Below are 18923 nucleotides of genomic sequence, written 5' to 3' on the forward strand. Positions count from 1 at the left end.
TTTGTGTTAACTAAGCCTTCATTTTTCATATCCAATTGGATTAGTTTTCCAATTTGGTCCAATTGGGGGTGTGTTTCCTGTTCGTCCGTCTAGTCCTTGTGCCCCTAATTGGGATTATAGGTATAATTCTAGAAACATTGTTTATTTGATGAACCTGTTACTTTTTGGTACGCCTGGGCTCATTAGATTTTTACATCAGCAATATCTGATACATCTTTTTTTGTCCCTTATAGTGTGGGCTTTTTCCACCTTTATTCACAGCATGGACCTGAATAGTATTTTATCCGGATTATGTGCTGATAAGCAGGATATAGGTGTTTTTGGGATCAACACCCCACCAAGCAATGATCCGGACACTATTGAACAACCACTGACAGTGGATTGTGATATGTTTTTTCATTCTCTTACCAAGGCATTCAAAACACTTGGATCCAATATTTGGCATCTAAAATTATTTCGAGCATATTCTACTCAGAAAATGGCCCCCAGGGGACTCCGAATACGTCTCCAACCTTTAGTGGGGAGACCGGATGATAAGCTGAATCAAGATTGGAAAGAAGCATTACAGATGGGGTCCATGTCATTTGTGAATATATTATTACAGTATTATGAAAGGACTGTCAATATGAATATACAGGAAATTAAGACATTATGTTCAGATGTTAGTAAATTTGAATCCTCCTCGAAATACCAAGATAATATTAAAAAACTTTCACAAGATTTAACTGAACATGAGAAGATTATTAAGGAACGTAAAATTAAAAAATTTCACAGGGACTTTTCGGATTATCAACGGGGCAGACCATTTGAGCTTAGTCGGTCTGTCAGATTTGTTGACACCAACCCTACAAGATCAGGGCCCAGTCGTACCAAAAAGAGACCTCGATCCATTTTGAAAAATAGAGATAGTTCCTTTAATAGTACTTCAGGGGATGATTCCTCCCTTACGGATAGTGAGGGGACTTCTGACAGGGGCTCTCCAAACAGAAAGAAAAGTAATAGAAACATCCCTTTAGAAGGGGCACAAGGCATCGGGGGGGGGCAGGAAACACAGGAAAAGAACCTCCGAATGTCTCCTTTCAGGGTCTACTGAACAATTTTCTGAGCTAGTTCCAACCCAGACAACAAATCAGAATGTATTGAATCTTTCTAGAACCTCATTATCTGAGGAACAAACAGCCTTATTGAATAAGGGACTTAATTACATACCAGCCTTTTTTTCTCAAGAATACCATATTATTCAGGATTTGCAGGCCTTTTGTCGTAACCTTAACTTAAAATTGTTTTTTGCTGATGATTGTTCAAGGGTATCAGATGAGTTCAGGTTTGGTAGATCATTGTTTCAACCACCTATGAATAAACATGTCTCCATTTTTATGGATTCTATATTGAGGGACCTGCATTTTGAGAACTATGGTCATATTATGTTACAAAATAATCTCACCTCAGGTGATAGGTTGGCTTTGGATCAACTACGTAATAACAAGGAAATAACAGTACTCTCAGCGGATAAGGGAGGTGCTGTTGTGGTCCTCAATACAGATGATTACATACAGGAGGGGTTGTCACAATTATCAGATAAAACCTGTTATATGCATATGTCCATAGACCCCACACCTCATTTCAAAGAGGAAATTGATTCTTTTCTTAAGCTCGCTTTAGAGGAGGGGATTATCAAGAAAAAATGCTTATCATCATTGACTGTTGCAGAACCGCGTAAACAGATTTTATATCTTTTGCCTAAGATCCACAAATCACTTAATAAACCTCCTGGTAGACCCATTGTCTCTGGAATAGGATCACTCACGGAACCTTTATCGGCCTTTCTCACAAAATACCTCAAACCTTTGTTGAGTTTGGTCAGGGCTAGGCTGCAGGACACAACCCAATTCTTACAGATCATTCATGATACCCAGTTAGAACCAGATTGGTATATGTGTACTTTAGATGTGAAAGCCTTATACACCAGTATTCCACATTGGGCAGGCTTACAATCTCTTCAATACTGGCTTAATAGGGCAGATTTGTATTCACCCGGGTTCAATACTCTACTCATTTGTTTGTCAGAACATGTACTCAATAAAAATGTGTTGTATTTTCAAGGCCAGTGTTATTGGCAATTGCAAGGTACAGCTATGGGAGCGTCTTTCGCTTCCATTTATGCTGACCTTTTCATGGCTTATTTTGAGGAGTACATGATTTATGATAATTCACATAATATTTATCAGGTAGAAATGGACATCTGGCGACGTTACCTGGATGACTGCTGGTTAGTGTGGCGTGCGGATTTGGGTTACTTACTGGAATTTGTGCAATATTTGAATAGTAATATATGGGGACTGGAATTTTCATTGACATATGATCAAAATACGATCAATTTTTTGGATGTTACTGTCTCCAAAAATCAAGACCTTACATTATCCAGTAAGGTTTTCCATAAGTACCCTCAATACAATACCTTGTTGCATGCTTCCAGCATGCACCCACGCCACACAATCAGGAGTATTCCGGTGTCTCAATTCATGCGTATCAAGCGCCTTAGTTCTAAGGATGTTGAATATGAATCAGCCAGCATGGATTTATGTAACAGGTTTGTGAGCAGGGGTTATGACCACAAAGACATTAACCTAGCCAAATGTAGGGTCAACCGAATGAACCGGGATATGTTATTGGAATACAAAATGGACAAAAATGCTACATTGGGAACCCCATACGTTTTGTCACTACCTATGGCAGAAATATCAATATGATAAGGAACACCATCAATAAACATTGGAACATTTTGCTTGCCAATGATCATTTGAGGTCACTTTTGGGACAACAATGTCGTTTTGCTTATAAACGAGGCAAAACATTGGGTTCATACTTATCACATTATAAACATATAGGTAGTGGGGGGATTACCCATAAACAACTTACATTACATGGTGAAGAGCTGTTTGGTTCCTTTCCTTGTGGTCACTGTGGATCATGTTCACTCATGAACAAATCTAAGGAGTTTTCAAGTCGCATTACCAGCCAAATATATAACATCAAAGTGTTTGGCAACTGTGGTAGTGATTGGGTTGTGTACCTAGCTATGTGTTACTGCGGTGCGTTCTATGTGGGCCAGACCTCTAGGCCCCTCAGATATAGAATGAATGAACATTGCAGTGATATGAAGAATCATAAACCCACTAGTGCTCTGTACCAACATATTCTTAAACATTCGCAGGCCAAATTCTATTTCGTGGTTATTTATCGTATTACAGGCAATCGTAGTCACAAACAGGGGTGGCATGGTCTCTTGGATCATAAAGAGAAATATTGGATTATCACTCTAGGGGGCCTTTTTTCTCCTGGACTCAATGATCATCTGTAGTTTGTCCTTTACACTGTGTCTCTCTAATTCAATCACTTATGAATATTATATCCATAGCTCCTTGATGAATATTTGTGGTCTCTCAGTCTTGATAAATGGTCATTGTATTTTATTCTGTGTTTTTCACTTTTATCATATTTAATTTGTCCGGACATGATTGCTTTGAATATGTTTATTATTACTGATATTGCATATCATTCTGTTTTATCACCATTCATTATTATGAATTCATATGAGGAATTACTGTTTTGAGGATGTTGAATACTCATAATGAATATTTAACTAGTTATTCGTATATTTTCATATGGTGTACTAATGTTCACTATTGTTAGCAGTTGAACTCTAGTGTTTTTCCTTTCACCAACATTATGTAATATCTCTTTTCAGCACTTTGTGCTATTTTGGCTCTATACTATTTGTGGATATACTTTATTTCAGGATGGTCTATATGTTTTACCAGGCTTTATGAACAAATTTTGGGTATTATCCTGATTTTTTAACAATATTAGTTGTGTGGTGCTATGCTGAAATTCAGTAGGCTCTGTTTGTATTTCATTTTTTCATTGTTTCATGAATATTCATGATGTCTGTCTGCTTATTGGCTTCCATTTTGTATATATAACACATGTTAACAGGACATTTTTGTTTGTCCTACACTGAAGAAGGCAGGTTATGCCGAAACCGGTCTGTTAATAAAAGGACTGATTTATCTGTTACCTCTGTTTCTGTTCTCGCTGGTCTGTTTTTGTTTTTCGTTCACTAACAGAACTCACACCGTGAAAGTAGCAGACTCCAAATCTGACTCCAGACCAGTTACAAGTGGAGTACCACAGGTTCAGTCCTGGGTCCATTCCTGTTCGGCATCTACTTCTCTGAAGTTCAGGCCAACACAGAGGGTCTGTGGCTAACAATGTACTCAGATGACTGTAAACTGGGAGCTATTACTGAATCCCCAAATGATGTGGACATTCTACAAAAGGGCCTCACTGAGACAGATGCCTGGTGTCATAGCCATGGACTCAAGCTCAATGCCAAAAAATGCATAGTCATCCATTTTGGGAAAAACCCTGTGCCCATGAACTACCACATAGGTAGTAGTCCACTTAACACCAAAAGTGTGATAAGAAACTTAGGGACACAGGTGGACAGTAGTCTCTCCTTTAATAACCATATCGCCACAGTAGTCAGGAAATCCTTCTACGTGGCACACCTCATCATGAAAGGTTTCTCATCTAGAAAGAAGGAGATCATTGTTCCTCTCTACTCACCCCTCATTAGACCTTTTATAGAGTACAATGCCACATTTGGTATGTACCTCACAAGACATTTACAGCAACTGGAAAGGCCACAAAAATACCTCACAAAGAGGATCACTGGCCTCAAACAGATGCCCTATGCAGACTATCAAAAAACTCCAGCTCTACTCCATCGCATATTGCCTACTCTCTGCCTAACATACAAAGCCATGTTAAACTCAGAGCTGTTGGACATGCTACACTTACAGAAATCCCAATCCCTCTGAGTCACATGCTCCAGGGACCTAAGCCTTGTCACCACAATAAACAAAACATGCTGGAGGGATAGGTTCCTGTCCTAGAGACTCCCCATACTTTGGAACAGACTGCCCATTTGTGTCAAGCAGAGCACCTCATTAGCCCTCTTTATGAAAAATCTTGACGATTGGATGGGATATAGGAAATTCACCCCGGGGATCACTTCTGTGGCTCTGCTCGATAGGGGCACAGGAAAATAATTTTTGGGTGGCGAAAGCCAGGGGAATCTTTATGGCTAGGCTTGAACAGTCCCTAGGGTCAATAGCCTAGTACCTACCTATGAACCTATGTGGACCAAAGGCAGGATGCATCTGAGAAGCCTTGAGTCAATGGGGGCTAAACTACTACTACACTTGTTAGGTTTTAGTTAGTTAAATTGCAGAAAAAAAATGATGGAATGGTGAACAAATTAGCATCAAATGCTCTCGAAGACCAAAATCATTGCATCAATGGGCCCAGACAATATCCCAGGATGCCTTCTAAATCTCATAAAAACACGATCTATCAGGGCGTCTAGAATTATTAGGTAACTGTAGCCTCCAAACAGGCTTCTTGCCTCATGAATGGAGAAAGGCAACAGTCATCCCCCTGCACAAAGGTGGGACATTTACAGACCCTGGAAACTACAGACCCACAAGTCTCACTAGTCTTATGTGTAAAGCCATGGAAAGAATTATCATGGAGATGATCAACAGAGATATAGGAAACCTCCAGACACTGGACCCAACCCAGTCTGGTTTCAAGGGCAGATCATGCTTACTCAAGCTGGTGGACTTCTTTGAGAAGGTCACCAAAGCAATGGATTAGGGCAAAATAGTTCACACTGCCTACCTTGACCTGGCCAAGGTATTTGACACAATACCCCACTCAGGCATTGCTGACAAACTCAAGAGGTTAGGTACAAGCCCATATGTCACCCGGTGGATAGCCAACTGGCTCACAGACAGGACCCAGGAAGTTAAAATTGGGGAGTCCACCTCTACAAAAAGGCCAGTGACAAGTGGAGACCCTCAGGCATCAGTTCTTGGACTGCTCCTTTTTGGCATTTACTTCTCAGAAGTCAAAGCCAATGTCAGTGGTCTTTGGCTGACTAAATTTGCAATGATTGCAAATTAGGAGCTGTTATTGAATCTCACACTGACACAAATGTTCTCCAGGAGGGGCTGACACAGACAAACAACTGGTGTCAGAGTCATGAACTAAAGCTAAATGCCAAGAAATGCATAATAGTATCCTTTGGGAAATCAGCCATCCCTAGTAACTACCATATTGACCACACACCCCTTACAGTTGACACAGTAGTCTGGGACTTAGGGACACGCACAGTAATCTACAGTGGTGAGGAAATCATTCTGCGTTGCACAACTTATAAACAAAGGTATGACATCTAAGTCCAAGGAAGTCACTGTTCCACTGTATTCGGTATTCATGAGACCTATCATGGAGTACAATGCCCCCTTTGGTATGTACCTAACTAGGCATATCAAACAACTGGAATGTCCACAGAGGTTTCTCACTAAAAGAATACAGGGTGCAAGTAATATGTCCTAAGCAGACCGCCTCAAGGCCATATCCCTGTATTCCGTCTCCTACAGGCTTTTGAGGGGAGATCTATGCCTGGCATACAGGGCATTGTCAGACCTCACTCTGATGGACCTCCTGCAGATCCACAAAACAAACAGTACCAGAATTACCCATTCCAAAGACTTAAATCTTGCCTGCGATATACACAGGACCTGCTTGAGAGAGAGGTATGTATCCCAGAGACTACCCAGTCTATGGAACAGTCTCCCCATCAATATGAAGAAGAGTTCCTCCCTAATCCAATTCAAATGCAACTTGAACAATTGGATGGGAAACCAGAAATTCATCCCTGGTTTAGCATCTGCCTCTCTAATGAAAACAGGTAACTTGTAAATGGTCCGTCTCCCAGGCCCATGCTTCCAATTATCAAGGGTATCATAACTTGGCAGAGATTTGGAATGCATGGCTAGGCTTAAAAAGACTCTTGTGGTTGTTAGCCTAGTAAACACGTATGAACCTATGAAATGTACTGAAAAGCTCTTTATAATATTCTGCTCTCTGTAGGTTTTAATCTATCTTAATGCAGTGGTTAAAATAATTACGTGCTGTGAATGTAGCCTTTATTTTACATCAATATTTTGGTTAAATGTTGCAGCCATTTAACATTTTCTGCCCCCTGAAATCAATGGTGTCTATGCTTCTTACAGATTAACAATAATTAGTTATGATTAAGAAAAGGTCATATAATATCTTACCTATTTTATGAAAATAGATTAATCTTAAAAAAATGAATCCTATCTGGAATAATGTAAATAGCAATTAAATAAGTAGTCTTATGCTAACATGAGTAGCATTCATGGCATGATTCTAGCAGTAGGTTCAGTTAATGAAAACACAGATAACTCAGAACTGAATACATTTTTTAAATCCACTTTTGATTAAGTTGGCATTTTACTTTTAGGTTCTCCTTAATGAACATCCCACCCCTACCCACTAATAATATATAACACCCCATGAGAGAAATGAAAACAATACAAAAATCAGAGTAATTTCTAAATAGTTGTGCTTTAGGAAATTGTCATGCACTTGCATTTATGTCAGTTATATTATTAAAGACGCTATCATGAACTTCCATGTAATGCTTGTGTGCCTAAATATTTCAGAAAGCATTTGTATCGTGTTGCATCTACAGTTCTGCACCAAAAGTGTGATCACCTGCTATGGACTGATACAACACTGCACAGCAAGGGCTTCAGTTATTTTTGAGAATAACACATACAATCTAGATGCCAGTCAACATTACGTTCTTAACAAGCTATCACTTCTTTCAATTAACTGCATTCTAAAATGCCTTCAGCCATGAAGAAATAGACAAAAAAAAAAAACCTACAGACTTCATGTGTAAAGAGACACTAAAAATAAATATATTTGTTTCCAAAATATTTTATGACAGAATAACAGATTTCACATTGAGATATGAACTTTGTAGATGGTTGCTATGTTGTATGGCAGAAATTAAAAATGTACATCATTCTTGGGAGTCTGATTAAAACAAAAAGGACAGATTTATGGCTACTGCTTTGTTTTGTTATAATTGGAGAATGCATTGTTGATATAGTACTTAAAACTGCAGTTGTGTTCACTGAAATCAGACAAGCCAAGCCTGACAGTTTGAAAAGACTTTCAGCTAAATCCTCTCTTTTGTGTTGGGGAGCAAAGCTGCTCACATCTCCCATACAGGGGCTGCAATACTGATCGTCTTAGTGAGTGTAACTGTCTCAGAAGTCATCACTCTTGGTGTAAGTTATGATTTGTTTCATAAGAAGAGTAGTCAGTCTGTCACGCTTGACTGCTTGGGTTTAGGCCAGGTCAGTAATGGCTTATCCAACAGACACTGTTACTGCATTTAGTAAAGAGCTGAATGGCCACTTATACATAAATACTGGACCATGCAAGAAGAACATTAAATTATATGTACCTGCAGTGTCAGACTTATTAATGCTGGTCCACTTTATCAATATAGTACAATGAAAAAAGACAAGAGCAGATAAAAGGGTAAAAATGAAATCTGGATAATTCTCCACTTGTTAGCTGTAATGATATTCTATGCATAGGACAAAATGCGCTAAGTACGAGTAATTGCTAAGAATTTAAACACAAAGTACAGGAAAATCTGTTGTTTTCATCAAGATGATGGGTGCTTATTTCACAAATATCACATGCTGCTTTGATAAGCCATTGCTACTATTTAGAACCGACTTGTAAGGTACCACATTCCAGTTCTCTAACAACATTGTCATCTGATAATAAATACATTAGGGTCAATACTTTGCTGTATGCAGTGATTTTTTTAGTAAAATTAAGTGTGCTAATAAAGAGTACAGTTAAAGAAAGTAGTTAAGTTCATAAGAAAAGTACATCTTAAGACTGTTATGAATATATTATAACTGCTTTAAACTAAAATCTTGATGAAAACACCAAAAAGAACACAAAAAAAAATCTAATTTTGCTGCCTCCTGTCCTGCTTATAACACAAAACTCAAAGCAGCATTTCTTTGGCAGGCAGCCAAAACCCTTTAGGAATTTGGAGGACAGGTCAGAAGTGCAGCGAGGGCTGGAATTTGTACATAGACTAACATATGCAAGGATCTTTTGCAGAGTTCTCGCCAACATGCAGAGAGTTCCTTATTCAAGGACCACAGCTGTGCGCACACAAGAACTTGTGCATCACACTAGCACAGACATAACTGTGTATGTAGATGCAAATAATGATGCAGTATGAAATGACTTCAGAACTACATGGAAACAAACCATAAAACAAAACAAGATAAATGTTGCAATTCACAGATGTCAGAATGAGGATCAAACAGCTTGTACTCGGGGATGGGGTGGGAAACGAAAAATCTAGCAGATATGCCCACAGCTCCAATAGGTTCTGTTGATTTGCATTACACTCACCAAGCAGAAGGATGTGTTGACCGGGTTGTGTGTCAAATCTCATCAAGGCCTGCTAAGTGTTGCACCAGGACCTGAACCATCATGCCTCATTGATAATCAGATACAATGGATCGTTATATCGTGGAGTAGGAAATCATTCAGAATTCGGTTGATATATTTAACTCATATAACAAATCTGAGAAACTCCATGGTCTTTCTATTAATGTGAAGCCAAGATATGCCTAGCTATTTCCAATGACCAAATGGGAAGATGCAGGGTATTTTACAGGCTTCTGCAAATGGATAATTACGAAATTCCTAAATGTTATGCTGTTATACTAATAAGCATTTATAGTTGCTGCGGTGCCATAAAGATGCTCCTCAATAGTCCCAGAGATGTACAAGTAGTAAAGGCTACCTTCCCCACAATGGCCAGATAGTTTGCAGTGTATTGTGGGGTAATTTCCGATATGTATGTGTGACATCCTATTTTCATAATTCGTACATTTACCACATTAATACCATTTCTTCCCAGAAGATTGCCTTGTTTGGTGGGTGCTGCCACTGTGTGTGTAGAAGAAAGGGTAACACATGTAACCATAATAATGGGAGCCACTGTGCCCTCCACAAAATAATGTGTTTTTGCAAGAGATGTTGGTTACCACATTATGCACTGGCTCATGAATCCAGTGTGTAAACTTGAAGCCATGGCTGAGATGAATTTCAATACTACTCATGACTAGACAAAGAACACCAGAGAACAGGAGTTTGTGCTATTGAAATCATGGTTTCTATTCTCAGATGAATCTTGGAGTTCCTTGTTATAAATACTAAGCATACCAGCAAGAATTAAGATGCATGGGGTCTGTGCCATGCCTTATAATACAACATTATGAAGGCCGGAACAAGATCACTGATACAATATGAATAATCCTGGCTCACTTGAGCTATTTAAAATTATTCAACCCAAAAACATTGAAATCCATTGGAGGTCACTTGGGAAAACAGTGACTCTTCCAAGGTCACAAAACAGTAAAAACAATTTTTTGCAGGGGGCAAAAAAAACTGCACCCTGATATTGGTGCAAGTCCAAATATCCACAAATTGTATGAATATCAACTACAAAACTGCATGCACTCATAAAATAGGTATAAACAGACTACTTTCAAAAATCTTCCTGACCATGCCAAGAAGCTCCAGTAAGTCTTATAAAGGAGACAAATATACAAAACAGAATATTCTGAAAGAGCAGATTCTGAATGTAAACTTTAGTGAAGAAAAGGGAACAATGAACAATTTCAAGTTACTTTATCAACCGATTACTTTCAGAACTAGTTCTAGTTAAGTAAATATGTAAAGTCATTGAGCTTGAAACTAAACCCACTATTAATAGTACCATGCCACCCACAAATGTTGGGTGGATAAAACATGTATATATTATAGCAGAATATATAGCTAACATATGACATTATGTGACTGGATTCTTATGGAATAGGCTTATTATTACTTCTAAAGTCATACAAAATATGTTTCTGATTTCTAATAAAGCCACACTGAAGTGATTTTAGGTTAAAATAAAATATAATAAGCTAACAATAATGTAAGCTATAAACTAATTAAACAGTGGACCAATACATGACAACCACTTGACTGTATGGAAAATTAATTTTATAAAAACTAAAACAGCACAAAAGACTATAAACATTTATTTTTGGTAAGCTACTGATTAGCTAGATAATTAAGATGAAAAATTCTGCTTAGAAACAAAAGAGGGATGAATGTTGTGTTAGCAGTCACCAATGAGACAAGAAATATGGGTAAAACAATAAAAGCAGATAGTGTGCTCATCAGAATAATATTTCCATAGAAATAGGGTGCAATCACTTCAAATAATGTAGAAATTCATTAATAGCAGTTGTTATGCATTTATATTAGTCTGTCGTGAAAGCTCTGTACAATGAGGCATATCAGCCCCTAATGTAAACAAATGCATAACATTCATTCTAGTGTGATGTAGAACAAGTTAGAGTTCCACTCTTGAAGCACTACCTATTTCAAGAAGATATTGCAAGACATGTTTCTTTAGTTTTAATAGAAACGAGTGGCTAACACATCTTGCATCTAAATCAGTGACCGTATATGCTAGTGTTATACATTCCTGTCTATTGCTATGCTTCTCCAGGTACAGCTGAAAGTTGCTGCTATTGCAAACTGTTCTGTGATAATCAAATGTGTGAAACTCTAGTGTCATGGCTTCACTTTATATACATTCATGATTAAAAAAAAAACATATATACACACACCTACAGAGATACACATATGTGATACTCTGGTCTTGTTTTTCGGCTTTTCCCGGTTAGGGATTGCCACAGCAAAACTCTGGTCCACTAATGATTGGTAGTTGATTTTTACATGCCGAGTTACCAGCTCTGACGTACAACCTTCAACGAAGGTACACCCATTCACGCATGTCTCCACGCAGAAGACGCACTAGCTGAGAATCGAATCAGACAGCGTCTTACTGTGAGGTGACAACGCTACCGCAGCACCACAACTGCGGGTCACATATGTGATACTGAAAAATAAATATATTTATATTAAAGAGAATTAAATAATGCTACCTTATCAATACAGTAAAGGAATTCATCATTTCTATAAATGCCATGACATAATCAACTGTATGTGCTGCCTTTGTAGAGACTGTTATAACTAAGTGTGCTGCATTAATATAACTAATACCACCACTTAGTTGCTGTGAAAACAAAAGTCAAACACCTTGCTGCAGCATTCAGAATATGTAAAGTGATAGTGTCCAAAGTATTAAATATTTGATTATTTGACTATAAATATTGTTATTTTTTGTAGAATCTGCTGGCTAGGATATCAGACTAGAAAACAGTTAAGAAAAGTACCACAGTGAAAAGTTTTCCTTAACTTCCTGTGTAAGAGCAAAAAGGGGATATTTTGAGAATCAATGCATCACAGGGAAGATAATTTGCAGTTAAAGCAGTTCGAGGCATGCAATTTAGGTGAGTAAAGCTTCACTCTGGTTGAAAAAACATTCTAATAAGTAAATGAATGTGTAAACAGTTGAACTAAGCATAAAAAAGGTTCTAAAAAGGTAGCAGTGGCTAGCCACAGTCATTTTGAAGTGAAAAAATGGCTGTGAATAAAAAACACTGTTACTAGTTGTAAAATATGTATTTTGAAGAGAAAGACGCTATTATCAAAGATCTAGTCTTAAAACTAAACAATAGTGGAAGTTAAGTGTAAAAAACACCATAAAGGGGAGGCAGCACATTATTAAGTGGTGATGTACTCCTCAAAAGGTACAGGCAATTAACAGCATTCAGCACTGACAAGACTTTGAAACAATACAAAAAAAAACAAAAGTTGTTACCTGTAACACTTGATGAATTGTTGATTAAGTGGTGGAGTTTGGGATTTAAATATTTCCCTTTCTCCCTTTTTTGACAGAGTAACCTGTTAATCACACTGCAACTCTGTGAACAGGCCAGGAATCTTCAAATTCCATGTTTGTGTACAAAAGATTCAACTTTTTTGCCTAGTTTGTTAGTTATCAAACTTACTAAATTTCCTTTTTTGTATAGGTCTTATGTTATATTGCATGCTTTCATGATTTCAATTTGCAGTTTTCCGTCAATTTGATACCAACACATAAAAAAGTCTATTCCTATATCTTTAAGAAAGAGTTATTTGTTCTAATAATACTAGTTATGTATACGTCATCTTACCATTTCTTACTTGACTTTCAATGACACTAACCCTAATGTCTTTAAATATTAATGGATTAAATAATCCAAGGAAGAGATCACATTTGCTAAAATAATTGAAGATTAACAAAGCCAGGGTAGTTTTTTTTTTTTGTTATAAGAATCACATTTCAAGTCTTCTGAAAAAGAAATCTGGACCCCAAACAACTATGCTACCCTTGTTCATGCCACTTATAAGACTAAAAAAAGAGGGGTTATGATTCTTTGGAAAAAATGTGCTGTTCTCCCCCAAATTATCGAGAAATATGAAGACCTAGAAGGACTTCTAGTCATACTTATTTTAAAATTTGGTGATATAATCTGGACCCAAGCGAACATTTATTGGATTCCTGGCTTAGGAGTGAAAACTGCTAAGAAATATCTTGATCATATTAATAATGTTTGTAAAGGTAACCTTATTACAGGTGGGGATTTTAACTGTATATTAGATAGTACTGACACCAGTAAACAAGACTCTTTCCTATAGCCAAATTAAAAAAAAAAAAACGAGCTGATATCCTTAATTTATTCGATACATTTGCAGGTAAGGATCCTACCTCTTTGAAATTTTCTCACTTAGATTATAGATTCAAAACACAGACTAGAATTGACAGAATCTTAGTCTCCAATGATCTAAGGTTGAATATCCTCCTTTACAATCTTTCCATGTCCTATCTCAGCTCATGACACACTCTCCCTTGAATTTCAAATTAATTATAAAGGACTCATTCTTATAAGTAGAATCCCAGCCCATACTATCAAAATTAATGATTTCAACCCTTGGTTCATGTCTGAGATATAAAGTTTCCTACAGACAAACCTCACTTCAGAATCTAACAAAATTATGGTATGGGATGCATTAAAGGCCTATCTCTGTGGTAAAATAACAACATGGTTCAGAAACAAACAGAAGAAATGGGATCTAGAATTACAAAACATTCATTCTCAACTCTCAAATATTAAATCTAAATCATCCCAACTTACTCCCGATGAGGCAAATAAAGTTAAAAAACTTAACAATACTTAGATATCCTCTCCCATAAAACTAACCTAGCACTAGAACAGCTTAAAATAAATTCTTATTGGTCATCCCCTAAGCATATGCATAGTCTATTGATAAGAGTAAAATTGCACTCCAAATCAAATATTATAACCAAACTTTTATGGGTCTATATTATTTGAATGAAAGTTCAAATTTTCTGATAGCTGTAAACAGCGAAAATGCCGATAATCAAATTCTGTATTGTGGGGGCCTGCACCACCCCCACACCCACCGCTAATTATATATACCAACTCCGAGATCACACTACAGTGAGAAAAGGGAAAATTTCCAATCTTCACTGTACCGCAATCTCACAAAACAGACAACGATTATTGGCATTTTCACTGTTTACAGCGATCGACATTTTGAACTTTCATTCAAATAATATAGACCCAATTTTTACATGAAGGTTCAAATAAATATGTGTCTGACTTAGATGATATCTTAGATGCCTTCAAATTTCACTACACTAAACATTTTGGTTCTACTCACTCAATTAACAGCCATATTAAATTAAACATTCCTTCACTCAATCAGCTAAGATTCCCAGAAAACCTAGATATAATGCTTGAAGCACAAATCTCATTAGAGGAGACTAAGTAAAAAATTAAAAAATCTGACAAATATAACAAAAAAAAAAAATTAAAATACCAAGACCTCCTATCCAAGAAGTAAATAATTTTAATGAAACACTTAGTGCCTCTGTTTGCACAGCCTTCCAAGAGTAAAAACAGTGCAAAATACTCTTTGCTTAAATACAGCGTATTGCACAAGACAATTAATCAATTAAGCATACAATTTAAATCACATACTGCCAATTACATTCCTTGTGGAGTCCCTGAGGCTCCAAAGTACCATACTTTAAAATCAAGAGGGTTTCTTTTTTAAAAGTTTATTTTCTAAGACACACATTCACCTATACCAACTTGCAATTTTTCCAGAACACAACCCCTAAGAGAATCAGGGTCAGAATTATGTGTTGTCATGAAATGGCTCCCAAGGGGACTCTCTAGTTTTTTATTTTTTATGTCTCCAATATGTTCCTGTAACCGAACCCTAAAACTCCTATAAGCTTCCCCTATGTAGAAATAAAAAATCTAAACCCAAAAAGCTCCTGGGATGAACGGTATAATCACAGAAATATATAAATTGTTTCTCACATCTGTATTGTCCTTATTTCATAAAACATTACTGGAAGTCCAATCAAATGGCATTATACCACTTTCATGGAGATATTCTTTAATCTCACCCATATTAAAAACTAATAAGGATCCTCCCCTTTGCAGTTCATATAGGCCTATCTCATTATTAAATAACAATTATAAAATCTTTATGTCTATTTTTTTTTAGAGAGACTTAAGTTTCCTTTAATACAAATAATAAATGATCAATCAGGTTTTATACATAAAAGACACGTGATAATATCAAAAGGATTTTAGCACTTACTGAATACTTAAACAAAGAAAATGAAGAAGCTGTACTGATTAGTTTGGAAATGGAGAAGGCCTTTGATTCTGGGAATATTTGTTTGAAGTGCTGCACTATTTCAATTTTCCCTCCTCTTTTACCTTTTTAATTAAAAAAAATCAAAACAATGTAGCTTATGTTAAACTAGGTCCCTTTTCCTCTGAATCTATCCAAATAACCAAAGGTACCAAGCAGGGATGCCCCTAATGCCCTATTTTATTTGCATTAGCCACTGAAATCTTTGCAGCCATTATTCGCAACAATTCAAAAATCACAGGTATAGATATTTACAAACAATATAATTCCAAGATAATGCTTTTTTGCAAATGATGTCTTACATTAATTAACTCACAGTCAGTTCTACTAGAAATAGATTCTGTAATGAACTATTTCCAGAAGATCTCAGGTCTATACTTTAATAAATCAAAATCCAAAAACATGCTTTTAAACAAAAAAAGGAAATTTACAGTCAGTCACTCATCATATTATCGGTACAGTCTCAGATTCTCTGAATGACCTAGGAATAACTTTATGTAATAGGGAGGAATACAGATGTCCTCACTAACATTGTATGCAGACACTGGAACATTCTCCTAGCCGATACCTGGCTCGGGGACATTGTCAATGAGACGTGCCACTTTTCCTTTAGAAAAGGAAAATATTTGGGATCACACATGAGTCATTACAAATGTATAGGCACCCCAGATATACATTGTATGCAAACAACTATTGAGGGCCGGGCTCTACAAGACTGTTTTCCATGTGGACACTGTACACATTGCTAAAGTATCTTCAAAACCAAGGAGTTTTCCAGCAAGAATAGTGGCCAAATATTTAATATCTTTTTTTTTTGCAAATTGTCAATTGGAATGGCTAATATATCCAATCCACATGCAGCTGTTCTGCTTTCTATGTTGGCCAAAACTTTAGACCATTTAAGTTTAGAATTTTGGAGCACTTAAGTGATGTTAGGACTAAGAGACTTAGTAATGCATTATACAAACACACAGAAAAACATCTCAAAGCCAATTTTCATTTCACCATCATAGATAAAATTCAGGGTAACAACAATAACAAATCAGGCTGGTACCAACTACTATTTAAATGGAATGTTTTTTACAAGGATTTGATACACCGATGAAGGCTTAATAATTTTTCAGCCGAAAAAAAATGTTTGTTCTCCTTAGGTTACTACAATAAATCTTATTGTCACTATTTTGCTGGCTCTTGCTTTTTTTGAATCATACCAAGGACTTTTGGAGCCATGCAGCTACCATGCTTGCAGGGTCTTTCCACTTGAATTCTATAGAAAATACAATGGATTCTAATTATAAACTTAATAAACAAGCACATATATAATTGGAATACAATCTTTATAACTTTTGAGGGCAGGTTACAATTAGTTAAAATGACTTCTATAAAAAAAAATGTATGTGGTTCTAATTCTTAATTTCTCCTATAATAATAAATATATCAAGGACATAAACAATTTATTAATGAAATTCCTTTGGATTCCCAAAAGAAACCGAATTGCTTTTAGCCACCATATTAGGTTTTGGGAGCAAGGAGGAATAAAGTTCCCTGATATTGAAATGTACATAAATGCGTCCATATTTAAAGTCATGCCAAACTGGATAGACCCTAGTTTCCACTCTAACTGGAAATTATTACATTTTACCTTATTCATGAATGAAAACCCCTTTTTAGCCAAACTCCCACTAAATAATCATTCCAACAAATTCTGGATCTTTTGTCACATTATTCAAAATAACACTGCTAAACCCACCAAATTAAACTCGCTAAATAACCTTATTAATTTTTTTAGAAAGTCTGTTAACTCCAATGCAGATATTAAAACTTGGCTTGAAATATTATCCCCTTTTAAAATCACAAGAAACTTTCCTGATAAAATACATCTTAATATTCTAGATTATTGCGAAACAAAGCATTTCATATGCTAGTGTCAATGCATAAATTATGTCAAAGTTTTAGACCCTGACACCCTTATCAAAAAGTAAGATTTGCCTTCTCAGAACTGTAGTGTCTTAAGTTATTCCCATGATCGATGCAGAATGCTTAGCAACTCATTTTATCAAGAAAAATCAATGATGATAACTTTCATAAGTGAAATTTTGTATAATCTACCACAGACATCATCTCAAAATTATATAACATATTAAATGTTTACAAGTCTTCTGTAAACCAGAAATATTAGAATTTCATATTCAAGGGTCATTTTTTCTCTCTCCCAAGACGAAAAACAAAAAAGGTTGTTATCCATTAAACATACCTCATAGCCTCAATACTGGAGCATTTTCACTTGGAAATACCTTCATAGGGCTTTTCTGACATGAAGTTAAATAGTCAAATTTAATAACTGTTCCACAGCTTCCTGTTGGAGATGTACAGAATATACTAATGCTGATTGTTTACACATCTTTTATGACTGCCCTATGCTGAAAAGTTTTTGGAACAGTACTGATGATTTTCTCAAAGCATTATTTACTGATTGCTTTTCATTAACCAAATCATTATTAATTATTTTCTTTAATGTAAATGAAGGATATTCTCTAAACAAGAATAACTCAAATTTATTATGGTCAATACTGGCTATTGCCAGAAAATGTATTCCCAGAAGATGGAAAACTAACAGCTTGCCAACATTTGAAGATTTCCTGTCTTCAATGAAAGAACTGGCAATTAAGGAAACTAAGACCAAGGAACTCAGAATCTATCCAAAGACTATAGTCAACAATCCTTGGATAAAAGTTCTATCATTCATTGAGACTCTGCAAATGGATCATGACTCTTTCTGAACTGATATCTGTGTTAATGGAACTTGCTTAATTTACTTGTAAACTGCAACCTTACTTCAGACCTTTGTACATATTGTAAATAGTTTTTTTTTCTTAAGCTAATATTTTATTCTACAATGGGTAAACTTCGTGAATTTGCTGTTTTGTTTATGAAAAATTCAATAAAATATTTAGATAAAAAAATAGGGATAAAGTGAGGCAACTGCTATATCTACCATCTCGTTCTTCACTGAATCCGGCCACCATGACCGGTTACTGGTTACCTTTTAAGTTGTGTTTTTCCAAGTCTGTGTTAAAAAAGGATAGCAATACCAAGCATCCCATCAATGTGGCTTTGTTTCACCATTCAGCAGTATATCATGCTGATAACAATCATCATACCTCTGGGAATGTTTGGGGTTATAAAAGTCATAGAGAATCATCAGACAAACTATGTAGAAGATTCCATAG

This window comes from Protopterus annectens, chromosome 9.part0 (assembly GCF_019279795.1).
Source record: "Protopterus annectens isolate FY-2018-M chromosome 9.part0, PAN1.0, whole genome shotgun sequence".
Classification (NCBI taxonomy): Eukaryota; Metazoa; Chordata; order Ceratodontiformes; family Protopteridae; genus Protopterus; species Protopterus annectens.